This window comes from Mytilus edulis, chromosome 6 (genome assembly GCF_963676685.1).
Source record: "Mytilus edulis chromosome 6, xbMytEdul2.2, whole genome shotgun sequence".
Classification (NCBI taxonomy): domain Eukaryota; kingdom Metazoa; phylum Mollusca; class Bivalvia; order Mytilida; family Mytilidae; genus Mytilus; species Mytilus edulis.
In genome coordinates this window covers 1,460,681-1,487,049 of record NC_092349.1, presented here as the reverse complement: position 1 = coordinate 1,487,049, position 26,369 = coordinate 1,460,681, and the positions used below count along the sequence as shown (strand labels likewise).

General features: G+C 31.8%; 2 protein-coding genes and 1 long non-coding RNA gene across 3 annotated transcripts in view; 2 read left to right on the top strand and 1 right to left on the bottom strand.

Moving 5' to 3' along the window:
- Positions 1 to 26,369, top strand: part of LOC139526915 (uncharacterized) — a 350,297-nt gene that overhangs the window by 11,116 nt on the left and 312,812 nt on the right. The window lies entirely within an intron of this gene.
- The window catches only part of LOC139528986 (uncharacterized), an 88,068-nt gene that overhangs the window by 18,294 nt on the left and 43,405 nt on the right, over positions 1 to 26,369 (top strand). The window lies entirely within an intron of this gene.
- On the bottom strand, positions 2,145 to 24,669 carry LOC139526901 (uncharacterized). The gene is made up of 5 exons (XR_011665215.1): positions 24,332 to 24,669; positions 23,191 to 23,352; positions 21,015 to 21,294; positions 20,032 to 20,118; positions 2,145 to 4,411 (listed from the first exon to the last, which is right to left on the bottom strand). It is a non-coding gene; the product is annotated as an uncharacterized lncRNA (long non-coding RNA).

Here is a 26,369-nt window from a genome sequence, read left to right as displayed (position 1 = left end):
ACCTGAATTTTGGTTAGGTTAATCATATTAATGTTTCTCAGTATTTGAATTCTTTTTGTAGTTTTTCTTGGATTGTTGTTTTCTATACCGTATTTTGTTTTCGCCATGGTTTTGTTGGTCTCTTTTCGACTTGTAAGTTTTGATTTTTTATATTTTGTAGCTTTTGAGTTCTTTTTTATGCAAGACGTATACATTTTGTGGTTCATTTGCGCAAGGCATCACTTGTATAATGCTTATAATATCTGACACCATCTTCAAATTTTCAGTGCATAAAATCATGATGTATATTATATACTAGGCGAGAAAGGGAACTCAATTGATGTGTCTGGACTCTACGAAATCGCATTGGTTCTTTTTATTGCGTTTGTTGTGACTTCTATAATCTATTGAATCACATTCAAGCCTAACAGCTAATCGCCATTTAGAATATTTGATATGCAGTTGTTTTACCATCAGATCATATCTGGGCTATAACAGGGACCCCTCAGTCGTGGTTCATTGACAAAGCCTACTACACAATTTACATGTTAAAGTTTTGATTTGGTATGTACAAAGGGAATCGCTTTTGATAGGTCGATGAAATTTGGAATTTTATTGAATTGATATGTATGAGGAAGTTTGAAAAGTAGGATCACTCAGTCGTTGTTAGTACACAGAAATACAAGTGCTAGATACTATTTACAACTTAACTAAGCCCCAAACATACATCAACGTAGAGATTGCACGTTTGTTTAGTACTAAACAGTTCCTTTGTAAGTTTTGACATATTATTTGAAAATTACCCAGTATATTAATCATGCATATGTAGTTAAAATTTCATACTTATCTATATGCAACATTTTTAAAGGTGTCACTACGCATTAATAACAGTATATTCACCTTGTTAGCCTGGACTTGTATTATATTGGGTTATATGTGTCAGTTCCTGGTAAAATTTGTTTTTGTTGTCATAACAGAAGTGTCATAATTTATAGAATGACAGACCAACTGTAGGGACAATTTTGTTGGCAATGTCCTGACATTCATGTTCAGTTCGACTGGTTTTTATATATGTGTAACGCAGAAACGCAGCCTTTATTTAATAAATTTTACAAGATTTAATATAAATATTTTTATATCTCTTTTCTCAGAGAACAGTATTTATTTTGCAATTAGATTAATAAAACGTTTTAATATTTCCTAATTGAAAAATGTGGCTGTACCCTTAGACAATGAACATATATTTGTAATTAGATTGCGGAAACGATATATTATATTAATTGGAATGTTTCAAAAACAAAATAATATGAAATAAATCACATAATCACCTCTTGAATACATAAAACACAATAATATTTATAGGTCTAAGTTCGATTTTCATTACCATGTGATTCAGAAAGAGTCCCTATTTTTGTTTGGAATATTCTTTTATCAATGTGATACAATTTGGTTTTTTTAGAATACAAATATTACCCTTTAAATACGATGTGTCAGGATTGCCCAAAGCAAAAACAAAAAAAGGGAAAATAAAGGCAACAGTATACCGCTGTTTGATAGTCATAAATCGATTAGGCGAAAACACTACCCGGTAACAAACAAAAACCTAGGGAACACATCAACTCCAAGGGGGAAACAACGGAACAGCAGAAACACTGAACTGCAACAAAAACAAACGCCAACAAACATAGGCACGGATTATTGGATAACAACTGCCTCGTCACTTGATACAGGGCATTATAAGAAAACATGGTTAGTTTTTATGGATAGTCAAACCTCCCGCCTATCTTTTAATGTTAAAGATACCGCTACGTGACAGGAATACAGTACAAACAAATGTAAGTACATTCAGTACAGAGAAACACTTGAATAAATAATATAACAGTACATTACAACTTCTACACCGAAGAATATTAAAAACGAACACCTCCCATAAATTTACGAGAGCACACCAGGACACCAAAAACGAAGTATAAACTGCACATCACATGAATTCACCAACGCCACAAAAAGTTACGTATTTTTTGTGACGTCTATATTATCACAAGTAGATTACTAAAAAAATAGATTTGTTTTATTTAGGTACAAGAATATTAAATTGGATTTGAGTTTGAGTAAATTTGTTATGCACTAACAACAACAAGCCATAAAAGAAAACAACAGATGTATAACAAATGTAATGTCAATTTAATAAAACAAGAATAACATTTTATTTCGTAAAAAACAACACCCAAAAAATAAAAATTACCTGTCCTAACCACTATTCCACAAATTTGAAGTGTGAGAACCAGTTCTAGTGTAGGACTGTTAAAATCTTTTATATAGTATAACATATCAATAATAGAACTGTCAAAATCGTTTTAAGAGTAGAACTGTAAATATATTTTATAAAGTAAAACTGTGCAAAATTGTTTTATATCTATTATGTCATATCTCCGTGTAAGTACATTCGAGAAATTAAGAATTATATCACTCCACAAATTAGTCAATGTACACCTCATTGACATAGAATTGAATAGTTGAAAGATACCAAAGGGATATTCATATTCATAAGTATACAAACTGACAATGCCTTGCAAAAAAATGAAACTAATCAACACGAACGCAAGCAAACAATTAATATATTGTCACCTATTGTTTTAAAATCTCTGCGTTGCACACATAGAAAATCAAACGATATACTACACCTAAAACTATCTACAGCTTGGATATTTGACAAAAGTGTCCTGCAACACGTCCAGTTCTTAACTAGCTTGAATTATTTGAAGATAATAAAAAAAAAATGCTAGATTAATGTATAAAAATACAAAGTTAGAAAATTCAACACTATTTCTGATTTCCTTGTTTTCCTAACAGCAACAACCCTACTTCCAAGTGGCCATTCATCCTCGTAAAATGAAGAGGAGATTGGTCAGAAGTGTCTCATATATACGACATCGGCCGAATGTTGTAACAATTGTTTAACAATGTGAACATGTCCTTGTTGACTTGCTATACAAATAGGTGTCACACCGATATCATTCCTATTATCTACTATAGCTGAATTTTGTAACAATTCTGTAACAACATTTTCATGTCCTTCACGAATTGCCCCAAAAAGTGGAGAAGATTTATCATTATCACAGAGGTTAATATCATCAACATCATGCGCAAGAAGTTCTTTCACAACATTGACATGTCCGTTGTAACATGCTTTCAACAGTGGTGATATAAAATCATAGCGAATTACGTTTGCTGAATGTTGTGACAGTCTTTTGACAACGTTAACTTGTCCATTCTGACTTGCTTTACACAAAGGTGGTTCCCCATTAGTAAGGCTGCAGTTCATTCTGATACGTAATGTTGCCGAAAAAAATAAAATAAACAAAAACGATAAAAAGTGTAGGTTTACACAATTGTTTGTCAAATTTGTTTGTTTTCACAAGTTTATGCCATTCTAATGAAACTGTCAATTCTTAATAAATGAGAGCAGAGTGAGTGTAAAGGCAGGCTTCACTGTACAGCATTGTCTTAAAAGTAAATTAAAATCACGAAGCACTGTATTATGAAGAACAACCATAATATATATTGTAACTAGTATAACAATTCAGTAAAATATACAGTACTACATTCTATTGAAAAACTGTATACGATAGAATTCAAGTTTACATTATTCCATTATCGCATATCAGTTTAAAGAAAAGATATGTGTATCGTATTGTTTATTTAAAATAGGACACGCTTCATTCATTTGTTTACCATGAAGAATCAACTACAAGATATATTCATATTGGATTTATAAAGTGTCGCATGAATGAACCTATGCTTTGTTTTTTACATGAATGATTTCCCCTTATAGTATTTAACGGTGTTCATTGCAGAAACAAATGTTTTGCGTGTGTAGATTACCAACCGTGACCTTACTATTGTAAAACATGCGTTTTATTATATTGTTTCTGTATTACGAGACAGGCAGTCATTGGTATATTTGTAATGTTATTTTTTTTATTGATGAACATATTATCTAAATCTGCTTTGCAGATCAAAGTGATATCTTAGATTAACTTAGTTTCTTTAAATTACTTACATATACTTCTGGTAGCTGATAATTCAGACATAATGTATCTATATTTGACTTAGCAATCAGTTTAGCTGCACATTTATAGCTTTTTCGCAATGCTTGATCACTTAGTGTTTGCAATTTGAAGCTGTGATACTCGTCCCAGTTGGAACCATCAAATACTAGTCCACATGCACTCTTGGAAATCTTTATTTCTTCATCTGGTAAACTGTCATTACAGTTAGCCGGTCTACCTTGAAATTGATCCTTCAGACTAAAGAGCTCAATATTTATCACCATATGACCATGTACTTCTACGCAAGCTACTGGGACAGTTGATTTTATCCGAATAGTAACTTCCTTTCCGCTTTGCACGGTGTAAGATGTGTTCTCTATCTGTATCATAAACAAAGTAAAATAATAAAAAAAAGACTTAATACAACGTACAGAATATTGCTTTCATCAAGTTCCGGTTTTTGATTCGTTTGAAAATCCACATGGATGCAAATATTGTTCATGGACATAAGTTGTTGAGTGTTAAGAGTTAAGCGCTATTAATGATGCGTTTTGTTGCATCAATCTATTAGTGCATGCCCAAAGTCAGATGGGTGTAGATCATTGGTTGTCGTTTATCGCCGTCTATAGCAGTTTATTCTGATTGTTTATTGTTTTGTAGAATGTAGTTGTGCTAAATGTGCTGTTGCATTGCTGTCCTATGTTAAGGGGAAGGCTTGGCGCAATATAATCAATCTCAAGTAGCAGCATTGTATTCACCTGTCCAACGTTAATACAGTGTTGTTCAGTACTTGTGGATAATTGGCGACTCGTTATTCTTTTCACTAGTAACCCGAATTTAACTTGATCGGACAAAAACGTGTTAACGCTATTTAAATGAGATTGATCGTTATTTGATAAAGATTGACAAAAATTAAAAATTATATTTAATTCATTTCAATTCATATCAATTCATTTTAACGCCAGTCAAATAGATTTCTCTGCAGTCGATCAATTGAAATCAAGTTAGTGGTTAGTTGCGTCAAACTAATAGGCCACGCCCCTGTTAAGCTATTTCAAACATGCATTAATTCGTTTTAAACATGGATGAGACCCGGACTTTTTACAGGTAAATCACTTAAGCGAAACGACCTCGATGTATCTATCGTTTGGGCAGAATCAATTTGCGCCAATTGCAGTTTTTTGTTTCAAACTTTAAATGCGTACAGTCTTAGTAAAGTCACATGTTTCACAATTTAAACAAGCGAATGAATAATAGGGCGCCCAAATAATACACGTGACATGTTCATATATAAGGAATTAAAATAAAAACATTAAAATATATATGCACACGCGGTTTAAAAATGCAAAACTTGTGAATTTGTTGAAAATAAAATAGATAGATAATTATATAACATGATTTTAATTTGCTCAAATGCACTAGATCTTTATCGCATATAAACATGCGTTTCAAAAATTGCCAAGTTCTATGAAAACTCGTGGCATGTAAGTTACGTGTGGTCCTTTGCAACTATTTACAAAACTTTATGTATTCCTGTATATTTACCGTTTCTCTTTTTTCTTTTTAACTATAATAATTCTTTATTTCCGTAAGAAAATTAATATACAGCTCATAGGATCAAATACATACACAAATTATACAGTTTACTATATTGTACTCGTATGTAAATGTAGACACGGAAAACTACACAGAAATTATTCATTGTGTACATAATTTAAATCGATGTATTTCATATTTTCGGTATTGACTGTAAAAAGTGCTTAAGTGCAGTATGAGTAAAATACAGAATTAACTCTATCTTTTTTTATATTTCTTTATTTTAGAGGTAAGCTGTTGGCCAAGTTTCACTTATTCTGTCGCAAATCATTTACTTCAATAACCAATCAATTGTATTCTGAAAGAAGTTGATTTGTTCTCTGTACGAATACATGAAATATTTCTCACTGAACATTATGTTTGCAATCGATGATCAAATACAAATCTACAGTATTTATATGAAAGAGACTTAATAATATATTTCTTTATTATTATTCTACATATATTTGAAGGATCGAAATAATCAGTTCTACAAATGGATGTTATTTAAAGACTTGAAATTTTACAATTATCAAGTGCATCCATGAAATTTTTATCGACGCACCAAATGTTTCCCTTTCATCGTGCATAACGATCTTCTTACTTGTTCGTTGCATTCTAAAATTAAAATCCTACACAAATTGCAAAAACTTTTATTCTCCGGCTAGACTGCGTAAAAGATAAATATTGCTTTGTTTGTGTATACACAATGTTTTGAAGGCCGATATCCAGTTTGGCTAAAAAAGAATTAATTTGCGCCACAAGTTAATTACGCGAATTCTTTTTTTTTTTTTTTTGTATCACTTAATCATAAAAACTGCAACATTCATTTGCGCCAATAAAACAATCATTTAATTGTGCAAATATCAGTGTATATAAAGTGCGAATCCAGCTAGTTCATTTTTACTGTTATATGCGGGTATGTCTATTGTAGAATAAAGGATCATGGGAAAACTGTATTTGTTTACGTTTTGAAAATATCAAGTTAAAAGATTTTAAGTTACGTTTTAACATATTTTCATTGTGATATGTCTTTATAATATACAAACATAGCGTTAAAATTCAAAAAAGTGTTATAAAAGCATCATAATATAGCATATCGATTATTGAAAGCGATCCATTTTAACTATAGATGCGATGAATTATCACTGTTAGTGCAGTCATTATTAATGTAGAATTTTCAAAGATGCGAGGAATTTTTATTGTAGAATAATGTGATAAATGCACTTGCAACAAATGAAAAAAAAACTTAGTTGATGACTTTAGGATTTATGATACATGTATTTTCAAATTGAAATACAAACTCCTCATTCATTCTTCATCAAATATATAGCTATTCAAACTTGTAACAAAAGCGATTTTCAAAATGTCATATTGTATTCTTCAGATTACGTTTCTCCTTGATTTTAACTTATATAGGGAATCACTGGAGCGTGACAGCAGCGGGCCCTCTTAGGCAGTCAGTGGGCCCCTACTAATGAAAAATTCTAGATCCGCGAATGGATACTACCGCAGAGGTAAAACCATACACATATGGGTTATTGTACATGAAATGCATGCTTCAATTCATTTTTGTTGATTATAGACCCTTTGGAACTCTATGTGGGCTATTTCAGCAACTAGGCAAACAATCCCCAAACTAGATACACGGTTAGATTCAGCATGTCAACGAATTCCAAATATCTATATTAAAGGACATTTGTCTATAAATTTGGACCCCACAAAATTGAAAAAGGGATCAAAAATATAAAAAAATGCATGCATCGAATACATTTGTTATTGAAGGCATGACTGTAACAATAGGATGAATATACAAAAATATCTTATTCTGGGGTCTCATTGGGGGGTTCTGATCCCGGATCCCGCTTACTGTTTTGGCAGATTCCCGTATTCCGCTTATTGTTTTGTCAGATTCCCGTATCCCGCTTATACTATGCAGTTCTATTTTTTTGTGATTATCCGTGTCCCGCTAGACTTCATTTCCCGTTTTTCACTTCACAATCATTTGACTTTCACCTGTCACGCTTTCAAAAAATCGGCAATCCGGCGTGACGCTTATACCCAAATGCGACCCACTATTTTAGTGTTTTACTCTATTTTGACTCATATTAAGCCCATTATAAATATAGTAAAAAAGTAGCATGGATTTTTGTGTCCCTTTTTATCCCGTCTCGTTTCGTTTTTGAGCCATATATAGATGTCGTATGTGACAATGAAACAACTCTCCATCCGATTCACAATTTATAAAAGTAGACCATTATACGTCAAAATACTGTCTTCAACATGGAGTCTTGGCTCACACCGAATAGCAAGTTATAAAGGGCTCCAGTGTAAAACCTTTTAAACGGGAAAACAAAGGTGCAATCTATATCAAGATGTACGTAATTAGTGGTGAAGTGTCATGGAAATGGATAAAAAAATAAGGATAAAGATCCCTATACGCTTTATAAGAAACTAAATGGAATACATTTGAAATAAATGTTATTTCTATTGAATTTATTAAGAGTGTTTTAAAACCAAACTTTCCTCCGTAAGTTAAATTTTATCAAATCTGTCTCTTACTTTATCTATTGTTTGAGCAAGTCGGCTAAATTAAGGCTTTACAGCTTATTTCCTAATGCATGTAAAGCAAAACTTTGGTTGGCTTGCTTGCTTTGTTTGTATAATTGTTTATACAAACTTTGTAAATAAGATTGACATTTTTAAACAATATGAATAGGCATAGTTTAACCTGTATTTTTAATATTTGAATTAAATTGGGTGTTATCATAATGATTATCCAATAAAAAAAGCAAGCAAATCAACTAAAGTCTTGCTCTACATGCTTAAAGAAATGAGCTGTAATAGATAAAAAAAATAATTATACAGTGAAAATGCACCGCATATACAATACTAATGATTCGCTCCACAGTGAAAATGAAAGAATAGTATCATTATTCGACAGTAAACATGACTAGCATTACGAAATCATCATGGTGGAATTTAGTTAAATATGAAGAAACTGAATGACAAAACATATTCTACGTTATACAACTTTAATATTTGTATTAAAATGAATATTTTTTACTGCAACAACATCTTACCTGTTAGTTATAAAGCACCTGCACGATCTGTTCGTGAAATGTCCTAAATATTCACCTATTTTGGTATATATTTCACAGCTGGATGGCTTTAGGCGCGATAAAACTCCGCTCGCATCTCTTACTTTGTTTAATTAGTATTATGTATTTCTGAACATATACATTTTAACCAATTTTCCTCATTTTCTTCAAAAATTAAAAAAAGTTCGTCTTTTATTTATCATTGAATTTCTACATTAGACATTTATGGCATATACAGTAAAAATGATATTTTAGGATCCGCACTTTACATACACTGAAATATTATACACTTGTTTTCAAATGTTTCTTCTTAGAGCACTGAGGAGGTCCTTTTTGGTATTTACATGTAGGTTCAGAATTCGCAAACTGAAAGGGCCTCCTTAGTGCACTTAGACTGACAAAAAAGTGCACAATGGACCTGATGGAAACTTTAAGATAGAATTGACACAAAAACATGGCATACGGAAGGAGAAGTATATAATTTCGAATTTTAGTAATTATAAAGTTATTTAACAGTTGAAGTAAGTATTCTAATGTTACATGTACGTGTAAATATGTTAATAGTTTGGGCAATAGTTTCGAGGTAAATATGACACAATTAATAAAATTGAGAATGGAAATGGGGAATGTGTCAAGTTCCATTTATTGGCGCAATTAATATTTTAAAACAGAAGAGATGAGCGCTATTCAAACGTTTACAATATGACAAATTACACCTAGAACCGTTTTCACAAATCAGTAATTTTTTCGCCCGGGGATATACACCTGCCAGTAATCTACCTTCAGTAACTTTACAATACCCAGCCGTGTCATTTCCGTATATTGTACATGTAAGTATCACGTGTTATACAGGTATATACACCCGAAATACCCATTCAAGTGATTTTTAATTTCAGAAGAACTCCATATCGGGTACATAAACATAAAATTATAATAATATAAAAAATAAATGTTGTTTTATTAAAAGCACCTAGGTATGTATTTGTAAACTTTTGTTAATTCGTTATTTCATGTATCTTTTTTTTTTTTGCTTCAATTACTTTTTTGTATCTTATTGACTTATTCGTAAATCGAAAAAACGCACAAATCTGAAATAAATCGTATGCATGGCATTGAAAATGTTGAATGATTTCTCTAACTCAAAACTAGTTATACATGTACATGTAGATGCCTCTGAAATTATATTTTTCTCGTTGGGTTGCTTGTCCATTTATTGACGTTTACGCTATATTCTTATGTTCGGTATTTGTGAAAAACGCTCATCTATCAATTTTACAAGAAATATAATACTTGTAAGTCATGAACATTGAAGTTTAACTTGCTATCATTTTTTCGTATACGCACAAACATAAAATAAAATGAAACACCTTAAAGCGGTTTCAATTATGCAGTGCATTTTGAAAATATAGTTTCCGGTTATTTTTGTTTCATACTTTTTCTATCCCTTTTCCTAAAAATTAGTACACGGGTCACTGGTTAATATCTATAGAATAAAATTAACGGTACCAATGTTCTTGCACCAGATGCGCATTTCGAAAATACATGTCTCTTCAGTGATTTGAATTTGAGCTGTTTTATAAGTATATATGATGGTGCCTCGTTTTTAAGGGATTGTAATTCTTTAAAATAAATTTATCTATTCATCCATAAAATACACTATAATTTCACTTTTTTTAAATGACAACTTGTATCAACCGGAAGATTTGCAGATATTGACACCTGTGCGTTTGGATTAGCATTAAAATGTTCCTGTATTTTTATAAGAAATACTTTATAACACAATCTTGGACTTGTACAAGTATATATATGCATCTATATTCCAAGCATGTGCATACAATAATGCATGTATGTACATGTATACGCATGAGTTTCTCGCTACATTGAAGACCCGTAATATAGGCCTTCCTCTTTTGTCTGCTCTATAGTCAGGTTTTTGTCTCTTTTACACATTCCCCATTTCCATTCTCATTTTTTGTAATATACGACGGTATATTAGGGAGCGTCTAAACACCACCTAGGCCGCCTTAGTGCACTAAGCTCAAGAAGCTGCACTAAGCCCATGATGGGATGGTGCTATGAATGTAAAAAAGATACCATCGGACGCTGTTTTTTTTAAGATAATGTATCGGATTTTTTTAGTCATTAGAAATTGTAGTTAAGTCGTAATTTGATTTTTTCTGTCATTAAAGGTTTTGTCCGACGACACGTGCCAGTAATTAACAAGGTAATAAAATCACTGACCCATGCAGAAATAAAGAAACATAACAATTACACGGCTTCCACCTTTTTGTTTGCCGTGTTATATAATTGTTTGTTTTTGTAGGATTTAAAACAAAACTTTGTATTTCTTTCTTTTTTGAGTGTATTTTTTTATAGGTTAATTATTTTGACTTTATGATACTTTTTTGGGGTTTTTAGTCAAACTTCATTGTAATTCGAAGTTGATTTATTTTTGTAAAACGATTGTTTCAGGTGGTGTTTGTTTCGTTGTATTTGTAAAATTGTATGAAAGATTGGTTTGTCCTATAATATAATATGGAGCAGGTTTATGGGGTCAAAAAACATATTCCTGTATTAACTCTATACATAATAGGGCTTGTAGATTTTTTTCTCGGAGTACAAAAATATGCACCAAATGCTACAGTTACTAGAGACTTAGGAATACCACCTAATTTTGATAAACAGTGGAAAAGTATTATTCGTTTGTGGTGTAGATTAAATAACATGAGCTCAAGTGCAAAAGTTCACAAGTGGGCTGATAGTGTGAGTATTAAGCATAAGTGTGTTAAAAACTGGATTTTCTTAGAAAAAAAACCTTCTAGCTAAATTCAAGTCATTTACCGTGTCCTGAAAATATGGACACTAACTTTGTTGTAATTTTTTTTATGTCAAAATTGTTCCTGTAACAAATACCATGTACATGTACATATATTAGGCTATGAAAGTAAATAAATAGAGTTTACAGAAATAAAGATGATAATGGGATAAGCACTTTAAATTACAGAATAAAGAGATGAAAATATAATGAATAGATTAAATGATTCATGGTTGCTTAACGACCAGTTACAAATATTACACTCTACCCTCCATGTTTTTGTCCATCTGATGAGTTAAGCCTATTTAAACTGATTATTATAGTTCGTTTTTATGTTGTACATGTACTTTTATACCACTGACCGAGACTAGGGGGAGGACAGGGAGCCCGCTAACAATTTTAACCCCGCCACATTATTTATGTATGTGCCTGTCCCAAGTCATGAGCCTGCAATTCAGTAGTTGTCGTTTGTTTATGTGTTACATATTTTTTTCGTTCATTTTTTTTGTTGTTATATAAATAAGGCGGTTAGTTTTCTTGTTTGAATTGTTTTACATTATCATATCGGGGCCTTTTATAGCTGACCATGCGGATTTGGCATTGCTCATTGTTGAAGGCCGTACGGTGACCTATATTTGTTAATGTCTCTGTCATTTTGGTCTCTTGTGGACTGTTGTCTAATTTGAAATCATACCACATCTTCTTTTTTTATATTCCTGTGCTTTTAAAATGCCCATTATAGACATATCATGATACATTAAGCTTAACATTTTAATTTATAAATATCAAATAGCGAACAATTTATATATTTATTCAATAACGACAATGTTGCTGCAATAGGTGCCAGAAACATCAACAATATCATATTGAAAAGAAACGGCATTTTTTTCACTTGTTCTTAAAGAAAAAGATGTTTAATTTCATTCAGTATACGGACACTGTAAATTTTGAATGTAAATGAGTAAAAATTTGTTTATATTTATATATTGTGTCTTATACGGCTCTCATTTATCTTTTTAAATTATTGTTTAGTTCTGTGATTCTCATTTTATGTTTGTATGTGGTGAGACTTTGAAATAATAATAATGATAAAATATTGAATCTAAAAATATTTAGAAACTATAAACTTTTCTTAAATTTATACTTGAGTCAGAAAATTAAAACCAGCAGTGTCAAAAATATTTTTTTAAGCTGACAAATATTTTACACTCAGCGGCATTCAATGTCATTGACATACTATATAGCACTAATCGCAATATACATGTACATGATATTTTGGACATCTTATCAGTAATCTCTCTATTGAAGATGTTGAAATCTATGTATTATAATTATTCGCTTATTAGGCAAATTCATTTTCTACAAAGATATTTTCCATCATTTTAGTTTTGATAAATACCATTACAAATAACATATTTGTCTCAGTCTCCTGTGTGAGGATATTCGATTGAAAAAAAAACAATAAACAATTTAAGGTCGTCAGGTAAATGTGGATTACGGATTAAGATGTTAGATGTCAAACTTGAATTAACAAACTGAGGTGAATTTAACCCGAATATGTAGTTTCTCTTCAACAGTGTTTTAATTCCAAGTTCCTTATTTTCATTTAAACTAAATTAATTATATAGAATGATAGAAAGATTCGGAACTAAAGATAGTCACAATTAAAAATATGTATTTTGAAAAACCGCCAGATCATATCTGATTTAAATCCAGGGTCCGTATATGCATCTTCTGACATCAGACTCAGACTTCTCTTGAACTGAATATTAATGTGCGTATTGTTATGCATTTACTTTTCTACATTGGCTAGAGGTATAGGGGGGGGGGGGGGTTGAGATCTCATAAACATGTTTAACCCCACCGCATTTTTGCGCAAGTCACAAGTCAGGAGCCTCTGGCCTTTGTTAGTCTTGTATTATTTGAATTTTGGTTTCTTGTGTACAATTTGGAAATTAGTATGGCGTTTATTGTCACTGGACTATATATATATATATATACATATATAGAACTCGTCTAAACATCAACCCAACAATGTTAGATCTGTAAATTTGCTTTCGCAAATTTTTGGTTCTTCCCTCGCCGGGATTCGAACCCATGCTACTGTGATATCGTGACACCAAATCGCCCACACTGCAGCCGTCCCGCTAGACGCAAAAAAGAGCTTTCGGTGGGCATGTGTTACCTTTCCACGTCAGTTTTAATCTAGCGGCGTACTACAGTACATGATATATAAGGCATGAAGATGTTATTGTTTACAGATCAGCTAAATTATCTATAGTAAAGGATCCTACAAATTAATGTAATCAAGATACAGTCACAGAAAATAATTATATTCATAACTGACTCAGACGTACTTATATATATATATATAGTATATATTTGTTAAGGGGCCAGCTGAAGGACGCCTCCGGGTGCGGGAATTTCTCGCTACATTGAAGACCTGTTGGTGACCTTCTGCTCAGTGTTGTTTTTTTTCTTTGGTCGGGTTGTTGTCTCTTTGACACATTCCCCATTTCCATTCTCAATTTTACAATGGTACGTAAATTAAGATTTTATCCGAAAAGACGGATTTTCTACATGTACTACAAAAATTTTGTACAACTATTGAATATTGTAAATGTTTAATGCATAAATGTCCAGATCTAGATCGAACTTGCTTTGCTTCGTCGAAAGTACGAATATAGAAAAATCACAGATTTATATTACAACTAAAAGGTCATAGAACAGTTGCAGAAATCATCAGAATTTGTTTATTGTTAGTTATTTGTACATGTATAACTATAATGCGAACCCGAAGTTGTGAAATAGCAACTAAGCGTGAATTCTTTGGAAAAGCGGCGGTTCTATGAAAACCTATTGTCAATTTCAAGTTCTGTTTCGACATCATTGTAAGATATGTCACTGGACGTTAAAATTTAATCCTTTATTTCGTCTTCGTCTTCGTCAAATATTGCTGTTGGTTTCTGCCGAAAAAAATCTTTCAAAAAGTTGTAACCTTTGGAACTTTTTCAGATAATTTAACCACATGACAAGAAATAATACAATAAACATTGGTCACGCACGATAGATTCTGATGTAAGACACGTACCGTTACAATACCCAGTTTACACGCATCAGCGCACACAGGTTTGTCGAATAGGCCAGTTGATTGGAGGAAAGTTACCAAAAACCACGCCTACCTTTAACTATTATCCAATCAAACGCCTTTGACATAAACTTAAATAATACATGGGTAATATAACAAAGATTTTGAAAAAAGTTGAGACTCTAAATTCTAACTTAAAAGTATAGATTAATGCTCGTAATGCATTTTCGCAATTTACATTAAATTTTATACATACTTTCACCTATCTAGTGAGGAAAAAATACAAATTTAAAACAATTGCAAATTACAACTATTTTGAATTATAATGCACAGCAAGGACGTATATTAGTTATCCGTCCTTGTGCACAGTTTGTGATAAATGGGTGTCAAAATGTCTTAAACAAAAACCCAAAGACCAGTTTCAAGAAGAATTCTTTGCTTTTATTGCAGAATCGCATAAAACATAATGTTGTCGTATTTTCAAAAAGAATTATCAATTTGAAAACTACTTTTCCTTTTTACCTTTCTAAAATAATACATTACGCAGATATAGATGTGGTAGTTGCCGATTGAGTCTAGAAGGTGTCAGGATTTACACAGAGAAGACAGAATATGCCGTCTCTGTGACACAAACAACATTGATGACGAGTACCATTACATAATGAATTGTAAAACATTTAAAATATAGAAAAAGAAGGAAATGTTTAAGGAACTACTGTTAGTCAAACCCTTATATCTTTAAAGCTGTTCAACAGTTAAACTCATCAAATATTGTAATATTAGAAAAACTATGTAAGAGTTATAAATGTGAAAGTCAGTCCTCCAAGTTTATTTAATTGTATCGTTTACACATGCATGTGATAATTTTACCTTATAGTTATGTTTATGTATGTTCTTGATAACTAGCAATTGAAGTTTTATGAGAAATAAAGTATTCGTATTCCTTTAAACCATAAATTACAGTACACGAAGACCGCCTACGGGTAAAGTACAAGTGAATATATCACAAAGATCATCCGTACGCGTCCTTGTAAATGCAAAACTCTGGATTTTCTTTGATAATTACCCGAGAGGTTATAAAAGATCTAGAAAAGACTTCCAAAGGTGTTTGCCAAAAATGAATTGAAATAAAAGATTTTTGTGTAGACGAGTTACAACATTGCATAAGCATGATTAGGAAATTTGAACAAAAAATGTAAGTGCACATCTTTCTAGGGGCGAAAAACACGTATATCGAGCTACGTAGACGAAAAAGAATAAGTTCATAATGATTATGATGTAAATTCACGAAATTATAAGGTTATAATTAGAAAACAATTTAAAACACGATTCGTCATTCCCCATGTATATAGATTAAAACAGAATTATAATTTTCTAATTCTTAAATTAAATTCTGAAATTCAAAAGACATGTTTCTGATACTTGACAGTTCAGCGAACACTATTACATGAAATGCACGATGATATTGACCGAAAACAAAGGTGAAAGATTCAAATTGTAAAATCAGCCGCTGGACGGTAGAATTTCTATCAATCATTCAACGATAAAAAAAAAAAAAAAAAAAAGAAGACTATTGAGTGTAAAAGTATGATAGAAATACTTTTAATTTATTATAATGCCTGTTAAATTGTTCCAGTCATTGGTTACTAGTGATTGTCAGTCCATTTCGATATTTCATAGCACTTTTACAAATTCTGAAACAAATAAAAGAAAAAACTAATTTTCCCATGGGAAAAATATATCTACCCATGAGAAGAAATTTGTCCCGCACAGTGTTCAACTCCCAAAAAGGGAGTCTAACCAACAAAGAAATGCTTTATCATCTGTAGATTGATTTTTATATATGAAACGATGTGTATTGATTTTACTTGGTTCAATGTTCAGTGGCAAGTATTTTATATATGCGCAGGTCCTGAGACAGAAAATCAAATTATTCATTCACTTAAGGTCTTCAAAAATAACGATTGCGAGATGACGGACAGGAAGATTTCAAACGTAACAGTTTGAACTAGCTGTCAGAAACTTAAGTACTCTCAGATCTTTTCTTGCTATTGTCGTTTTGTTCTTCTGGTAAACAAGTGATTCTTTCATTGTTGAAGATTCTCTAGCGACTATAAAGATGAACAGGAATAAAACGCTGACCATTGATAATTTGAATTTTTGTTTAGCTCTGACTTTGTGTTCGATAAGGTCCCGTGTACCTTTACTCCATATTCCTTTATTTTCTATATAGGCGTCTGTCTTGACAGTAAGTTGACACGACTTAATACAAGTTAAACCCTTAAATGTAAGACACCAGATAGAAGTACTCAAAAGGGAGAGCCAGTTTGGTATTCTGTAATGTTAGAGTTCAATTCTTCATGAAGAAACGACTACTAGTATATGTTTTCTGTATTCAGCATAGAATCATATCTTCTAAAGTATATTTTTTCGCACAATGTCTGGATATTGGTGGACATGCATCATTGCGAAACCAGACATTTACAAATGAAAATTAATACTTGTACTATAGCCATTTAGTAGGAAAGTAAATGCACAAAAGACAAGTAATTCAGAAACATGCATGGATCACGCAAAATTATGCAGGGGCGACACCGGAGTAATGGGAGTTTGCTTCTTGCAAGACATTCGCCGTGAAAACAATTTGATATGAAGACAAGCCTTTGTTTCAACTTTGTTTTAAAATTTCAAACATGAGGCTGTTACGGCCCAGGTCAATGTTCTTAAGCAACACATATTTTCCTTTCATTTTGCTGTTAGCTTTCTGATATAAATTTATACATATTATAGACTATTATGATTCTTTTTTTTCAATTTAGTTAAACACTATTTATGATTTGCTTTTAAATAAATTTTAACATGTTTAAATGTCTTTTTCTTTTTCTTCATCTTTTTGAAACCCTGGTTTTGTATTACCACTGACCAGTTCAGTAAAGAAACAGCTGCTTCATGTTTGCATAAATGTGTTTGTAACCAATCTAACATGCTATTATAATTTCCTTAGTTTTTATTCCGTGTCTATAGATAGTCTTCATCGGGGAGGCAAGATTTATTTTGTCTGTTGGTTGCTTGGCTAGCGTAAGCTAATCGATTTACCTCACATTTTGAAGTTGGATGGAGATTGTTTCTAGATAAATGCCGTACCTTTGTACTTTGGTTTCCTGTCGGATTTTTCTCAATTTTAAATTGGGAAGTTTTATCATTTGTTTGGCATAATTATTATTTTTGACTTGCAAATGAACGATTAATAAATCTAGTCCCGTGTGTGCTAGCGAAATGTCTTTAGTGTAATCTCGGAGTGTAATTTTTATTTCAACTTTTACGTTTGCATCAGGACGACCTAAAACACGAAAACTTTCTTTTTTTCAAGAATGACATTCGTTACTTCAAACAAAAATCGCTTTTATCTTCTTTTTTTTTTGCAGTAAAAGACCTGTTTCTTTAAAAAAAACTTTCATACAATCGACTGATTCGGGAAGGTCAAGGATTATAACATATTTTTCGTAATTCTGAAAAACTTTTTAGTAATCTCTGGTGTATTTATGATGGCTTGGTTTGAAGCGATAACAGACGAACTATGCTTACTAGTGCTGCATAAAAAACATGAGGATATGGTTTGTCCTTTATTACAAATTTGACTCCAATAAGGATAATTTTTGTCTCATAGAAAAATCGATAATTTATTTTTCGATTTTTATCGGATATAAAAGTTATTTTGAAAAATACAAACCGGATTATTATTTATTAAAGTTTCGTATGCATCATAAATCAAGCTCCGGCAACTTTTGACTTGTTCTGATATAAATAGTAATGATTTTCATCGGAGAAAAAGATAGATATTTTTGTCGTGATTGGAAGAATCGTAAAAGTGTTATTTTTCGGAATTCTGTTTGTTTAATCGGACATCGTAGAGTTTTAATTTGATTTCTTTTTGCCGAACTGGACTTCATATTGTGTATTGATTTGAAACATGAACGAGGACCTCGATGAGAACACCTGGATTGAAAGTTTGCAAACGTTCCGACCAATGAAATTCATTTTAATATGTAACGAGAGCACCTAGATGAAATATTTTATCTATACTACAATCAGTTTTAACTTAGAAATTTCCGCTCAAATATATAGGAAATAAAATTATATGAAAGCAACAATGCAGAATGTTTCTTTTCCATTTTCTGTTTTTTTAACAATGTTTATGTTCATTTCAATTTGGAAAGTAAACTTATATTAAATGCCCAAAACGTAAATGTATGTTTTCTTTTAAAACATTAAAAAACGTAAGAGTATGCCGACAAATAGCCTGTCAAGGTCGTTAAACTTAAATCAACTTACCCATCTTTATCGCAGACTAAAATTTATCTCATATATACAGAATACATGTTAATTTATTACAAGTACGTCAGGGTGCATGACAGCACAATAATCTTTTTACAGAGTCGTAAGAACAATATTTTTGTTTGATATTTGTTTCTCTTCCACAATTAACGCCCGATTTGGCCAGTGACCGGTATTACAATTTAACACAGTTTTAGAAGTTCAGTGGGCTGCTGCTTCATTTAGAATTTTGAGCATGCCTTTCTGTTTATCATATTCAACGTCAACATTATCTTCGTCGATTTTATTATTCAACAATATCTTGTTTTTCATTAAAAGCTTTTCCAAATATCAATATACAGCAAGAGAATGAATATATGTTGCTTCAAGACACATCGATTTAAATTATGTACACAAATTATGTAGTTTTCCGTGTCTACATTGCATTTACGAGTACAATATAGTAAAACAGAAAAAAGAGAAACGGTAAATATACAGGAATACATAAAGTTTCGTAAATAGTTGCAAAGGACCACACGTTACTTACGATATATACATCGAGGTCGTTTTGCTTGAGTGATTTACCTGTAAAAAGTCCGCGGGTCTCATCCATGTTTAAAACGAATTAATGCATGTTTGAAATAGCTTAACAGGGGCGTGGCCTATTAGTTTGACCCAACTGACCACTAACTTGATTTCAATTGATCGACTGCAGAGAAATCTATTTGACTGGCGTTAAAATGAATTGATATGAATTGAAATGAATTAAATATAATTTTTAATTTTTGTCAATCTTTATCAAATAACGATCAATCTCATTTAAATAGCGTTAACACGTTTTTGTCCGATCAAGTTAAATTCGGGTTACTAGTGTTTGATTCAAATGAAGAGTTGTTTTATTGTTACTCATATTACCTGTTCTTATTATTGTTAACCATTTTCAGGACTATGCGGTTACCGTGATATACTTAAATCCGCCTCATAGGGACTCTATTTGGTTATTGGATAGTTGCATCATTGCCAATCGTACCTCAATTTTCTTTCTCGTTAGGTAAAACATAAATAAAGGAACACATAAACGTGCACTGTGTTATTGTTGTGAATTACCTGTGCTCCAGCGAAAAACTCTTTACTGTTGTAATACTGCGAAGAAACACCGACAGAACTCGGTCTTGCTCTCATTTTGCATATTACCTGTATTATATATGTACTACGATCAATGTTTGTAGCCGTCCCAAGGCATTCTTATGAGAACATTTTATATTTTTGCAATCCGGAAACATCTTTAATTTTATTTTGTTTTTCATATCTTGCACTCAATGTCATTACTTCAGGGGTATTGTTAAAAGTACAAATACGACAGATGTAGTTAAAAAGAGTTCCGAGTATCAGGCACTTTTTTGCATTAATGAATATTATATGAAATACTCGTGTACTATGTAACACAAGTTATATCTACTTTTCATAATAAGCCCAAGGCACACCTGTTTATTTGCAGTGCTCAATTTAGATAAAACAAAGAGCCTAAAATACCAAAAGAAAAACAAAAACTATGTTAGTTCATAGTTAAGACAGAATTTAATCGTATTTTGCAGCTCATAAACTATCAAAATTAATGTATTACTTATTACAATGTATTAACACGACGCCTGCCGCATGTGATGTGGAAATATTTTACATTTCAGGAGCAATTGCGTTAACATCCAGGCATTTTCGCTTGTTTTTCTTTCATTAGCTATTCATTTTGTATTTTATAAATTGTGATGTAGACTAGTTGGTCTTTTCATCATTTGTCTTTTTCGCCTTATGTGTTTATATTATCCCCTTGGTGTATCTTTCTCCACACCCCTCTTTAACACAGATTATTATTTTACACATCTGTTTTTCGCCTAAGGTAAACAACGCATGGTACTTGATCAGTCGGCTGCGTAAAATCGGGAAGTTCTTTGAAATATAGATTTAAATCTCTGTAAAATGGTTACAAATTAAATCATAAAAAAATTAAACCATTTTTTTTTTTGTTTATCATTTTCTCAACTAACCGAAACGTTTAAGTATTCATGCTGTATATAAAAAAAAACTTCACTTACCCAAAATCCGAGAACTTTAGTTCCGTTTGGATGGGAATCCCAGTCTTTTCGGTGAAGAACTCCGTCGGTCACTAGCTATATAGCTTACTATGTGTGATATTGTACTTATCGACGATTTTATTCTGATTAATAAACCAGGTTATGTCAAAGACGTATCTATGATAGTTTGATGGTATTAAGGCTTCGCATCGAAAAGCCAAAGATCTTTCATCAGATAAAAGATCGAATGAAGGTATAAATGGTATAACATGTGGTGTACCGCTAAAGGATATAGGAGGAGCTGAAAATAAAAGAATCGTTTTAATAAGGTATATTAACTCGGTCAAAAATAACTAAGCACAAACTAGTCAATTGTACATTTTGATACTCGATTAAATTTCCACACAATTAGAACATTCAACTCTGTATTTGTCGATCTGTAATGGCTATTTTTTCAATTCAGTTGACTCTCGGAATGTCACGAGCAGAAAACTCTAAACTTTCGTGTATTCAAACCGATTTACTTAATTCCATAGGATTAGGTGCAAACAAGTGCAACGGACTTGGCAGTTTTGATAGATGTCAACCTTCATCCTTAAACGAAACAGTAGTGTAACGAAGAAAGACACACTATAAAAAAACAATTGAAATGGCTGAGCTCAACCATACGACATATTAACGAAAGCGTTCATACACTGACAAAATAGATTTGATCTATGACACAATGTTAATACAAAAATCAAAAGACCACAATAATAGTGCTGTCCGAACATGATTTCTGAAAATATTTTACGGTAACCTACCTAATGTTATCATTGAATGTGATCATATAGTATACAACCAAAGGATATAGGATATCGATCCATGACACAAAATCAGTACATGCATAGCAAAAAAAAAACACACACATATAAAACAACGTCACAGCGATTGTATTGTTGTCATTCATCCTAGAGTCAAATTTGCGCTTCAACACGGAGAATAAAAAGACTCTCACTTCACTAATCACATTACTATCCCTTTTAACAATACGTGCATACCCTGCTTGTAAGCCAGACGAACCAAATATCAAGACCAAATAAAATCACACACAATACATTTTTAAATCATCAAAGGTCTACAATAATACAGCATCCTTTGACAATCCATGCTGACAACGCTCGCTGCTCACATTAAGTACAAATTGTGTGATGAAATTCTTTCGATGATGTCATTTTTAAAGATAAGAGGACGGAATCGACTTGTAGATACGAAAGATTGAGATGTTTGAACTTGTGTCGCAGTACCACCTTTTGCATATCTGAACATGATTAGAAAGCGAGGTGTATGGTGTATTGATACAAAAAAAAAACACACATCAGTAAAACTCAATTGAAAAGAAGTTAGAGTCCAATAAAAATGTAACAGAAGAAACTAAGCAACATGACAATGAAACATGAATTAACAAAGGACTAATAGCAGTTACTGACGTGACAGCTTCAGAACCTCAATTAAACTGATTGAGAGAGTATGTCTCCTTAATACGAAAATCAAGCATATTCTATCGTCAGGGGTTTAGTATAATCCAGTCTTTGAAAGATATATGAGAAGAACTCAACCCGTATCATGCCAACAACTGGTTCTAAATGAAATGTGTGTATTTCCGATGCAAGAAACCTATGCGTGAAATAATATGTAAACCAAAATAAAACCATCTTTAATAACCTTATAAGTAACTATACCATTTCTAATCAAGTCTGTTTAAAGGTTAGGATAACTGTCTAGGTGAATGCCAAAATGTTCGTTGTAAAAATTATTTCCATAAATTCACAGTTTATACATTATTCATAGTTTACTTAAAGCCCTGATTGCAAAATTAATACATAATACATGCACATTTGCAATTCAAATTGTCTAGAAGTATTTTTACTCTTCGAAATTATTGCAACGAATTGGCCCCTTTCTGAATATAAGTGGAGGGGTATTTGTGTCCTGTTAATAACCAAAAGTAACCTGTAATATCTAAATATGCTATTTTTTAACAGCAACAGTCACATTAAAAGAATACAAGCTTTGAATACAAAAATACGTCAATAACAATAAAACTCACGATAATGTGTTTAATCTGAAATATGTACTACATATTCAGCCAAATAATTTGAAAAAAATGTGAGAAACAAGGGCCAAAAAACCCCAGAAAAATGCCTATCATAGTTACCAGTACAATAGCGTCCTGGACAGGCCGGAATTGTGGAAAGGTAGAAAACATTGAAATCATTGCAGTTTTGGACTTCAACTGAGAAAGGGTTTTCACAACATCGAAGAAACCCTCTCTGACATGCATTCAAGGTAACCCTTTGTCCTTCAACTGGAAGAGTACCTAAAAAACATAAGATACATGTAGTTATATTAATTATTGGAAATTGTTTATCTTTACAAAAAAAAAACTAAGAGATGACAGATATGAAAACACCTCGCATGTTCAAATGCCAATTGATAACAATCTTCTGAAAACTCTGATTTTTTTTTTAGAAAAGAGCAACGGACATCTCATGGGTTGGACAGACGGATGAAAATACAGCCGGACATGCGGATAACCAGATAGCGATAACATAATATATATGCACTTTTCAGCGAATGCATACAATGAAATAGAATTTAAGAAACTCATGGTAACATTATAAGAGGAGAAAGCACGCTTTTGAAATGCATGGAAGATGTTTTTTTAAATATGTGGTTATTCATTATTTATCATTAGGTTTCAGAAAAGTATCAGAAACAGTTTTACGATTACAAGTATTCTGTCTTTCACGCGATTAAACACATGGAAGAAATACTCATTAGCATTTCAACAATGCGCTTATGGTTTTATCCTTTGTGCAAATATTTGTTTTTTTTTATTCAATTTCAGATAGAAATTTTTTAATGAACGTGTATTCAAGAAGAAACCAAAGTTAATTAATAACATTTATATTGGAAGTAAGTTGTTATGGAAGAACGGCAAAAATTCTGAAGTATAAAATTGAGAATGGAATGTATTTGAAAAGGGTTTTTCATTTTGTTTTGGAGTCACCTCGAGACCTTTCAAATCGATGTAACAACATGATTAGTTATTTCCCTCTCCGTAATCGATCTCTCCTTTTTTTTTAAATCGTAGATCATTGAAATAAGACGACTAAATTATTCCGGTTATTAAGGTGTGTCTTTTTATCCGTTTTTTAATGAACGCATTAACGATTTGTTTACACGCGCAGTTGGTATTTCTTTTTTCAGTCGTATGGCCACACAGTGGCCTCTTACCTAAGATCTGAGTATACGGTAATACATCTATCTTATCTTTTGTTAAATATACTACTTACCATTTAACCACACCGGATACAATGATCCGCATCTTAGAATTGCTGGACACTCAGTAGCAATGTTTCCATTTTCCAGAATCCTGTACCAGCCCTCATCAAGAAGTCTACGATCGCACAAATCAGTATCATTCGGACTAAATGGATAATTTACTGAACGAGTAGGCTCGACAATAATTTGATAGTTTCCTTGTTTGCATGGATCTTGGCAAATATGACTTATTTAATGATTTAATGAATTATGTTATTATGGAAAAATCACATTTAAATAAATTTGACAAAATGCCTTCCAACCAACAGCAAATCATAGCAAATACTATATAAAAACAAAAACAACCACAAAATAAGTAAACAACAACAAAAATTACATTGAAAAAAAATTAGTATTATTTATAAATCAACAGCTGTATCGATCTAGTAGCAGTAAACACAACATTATAAATATTGTGTGCAGATCAAAAGGAAAAATATCTACATATATTTTTAAATTGATGATAATGAAAAAAAAATCTTACCTTTCAGGAAAAGAGTGCTTACGAAAACATAGATCCACATGTTTCAGCACATTAAATTTCCAACTGCATATTTTTGCGTGTTTTTGATGCCGTTACTTTTATATCTAAATGTATTTTGCAATTTACAATGAGATGAGAAATACCGCTCACATTTTCTTCCCGGAGTGTTATGTGTACAATATGCAATAACGATATAAACTTCAAAGTTATTTTTTGAGCACTATTTTTAGTCGCAGACTATTTATTTGATAAAGTGCATAGTAAGACACATCAAAACATTTCAAGTATTGACACTTAAAGTTGATGTAGCAAAGCAAGTGCCACTTATGGTATAACTTAATAATGTAAATAAGTAAAACACATCAAGGAAGACTTAAGGGTAACACCAATCTCGTCTTTCTTTCGGAATCTACGCATATATTGATTATTCTGCGTCGTTGTGTACGAAGTTTTGCATTAGCGCCGATCTCATTCCATTTACGCTTATCTGTTTTCTTCATTTGCACCGATTTTTAGATGTCCGTAGTTTCCATTTTATCATCCATGTAAAGTATATAACTGATAAAAGCATTTCGGACATCACTTCAAAGTACCATCTATAAATATTTCTCGCAATCATTTGCACTGACCTTCCGATATATAGCCAGGATTAAATTACCTATGTTTTGCTGTAATTGCAATCAAGGGCAAATATAAAATCGGCGCAAATGAATAAAAATGAAATCGGCGCAATGAAAGAAGGAAATTAAAAATAAAGGTCGCCAATGTCATACACACCTTGTATGATGTTGTTTGCTACATGTATATAACGAATTTTCACAAATACGTTTTTGTAATTGAAATATACACACAAAGTGATCCAATAGCGTATAGGTCATCATGTATATCAGAATAAAACTTTGTTTACGCCAGACGCGTGTTTCGTCTACAAAAGACTCGACTGTGACGCTCAAATCAATAAAAAAAAAACGCCAAATAATACAAAATCAAAAAGCATTGAGGACCAAACTTTTGATTTAAGGGAAACGTGCGTTATTTGGTTATGTAATTAGGAAAAAGAATATATCTTTCATAAAATAAAGTATGTCAATTGGCATTATATACCGTGTAATATTATTAAAATAATTGTACAATTGGAATTTGTCATCAAAAAAGATAATCTCTAAATATTTTGTTTTGATATTGAGTTTTTATAAACTTCGGAAACTTTCAACTTGGTACTTATTATTGGATTCGTCGGAAATGTTTATGTACACGTGATCTTGTTGTGTTGTAGTAGTGTTTGTTCTCTTTGTTTTGATTTGTTTGAATTATTGTTTTGTCAGGTTTATGTCCTGTTATATTTCCTGATTTATGACATAGTTTAATGTTTAGATATATGCTCTGCAAACCACAAAGTGTACTTGTTACAACTTATGTCTCAAGACTGTTACGTACATTTCGTTTTTTTAAAGGAACCTGAGAACAAATGTAGTAGATTACAAGTACAAGTCTTATTGTAAGTCCATTGATTTGATAGCATTGTT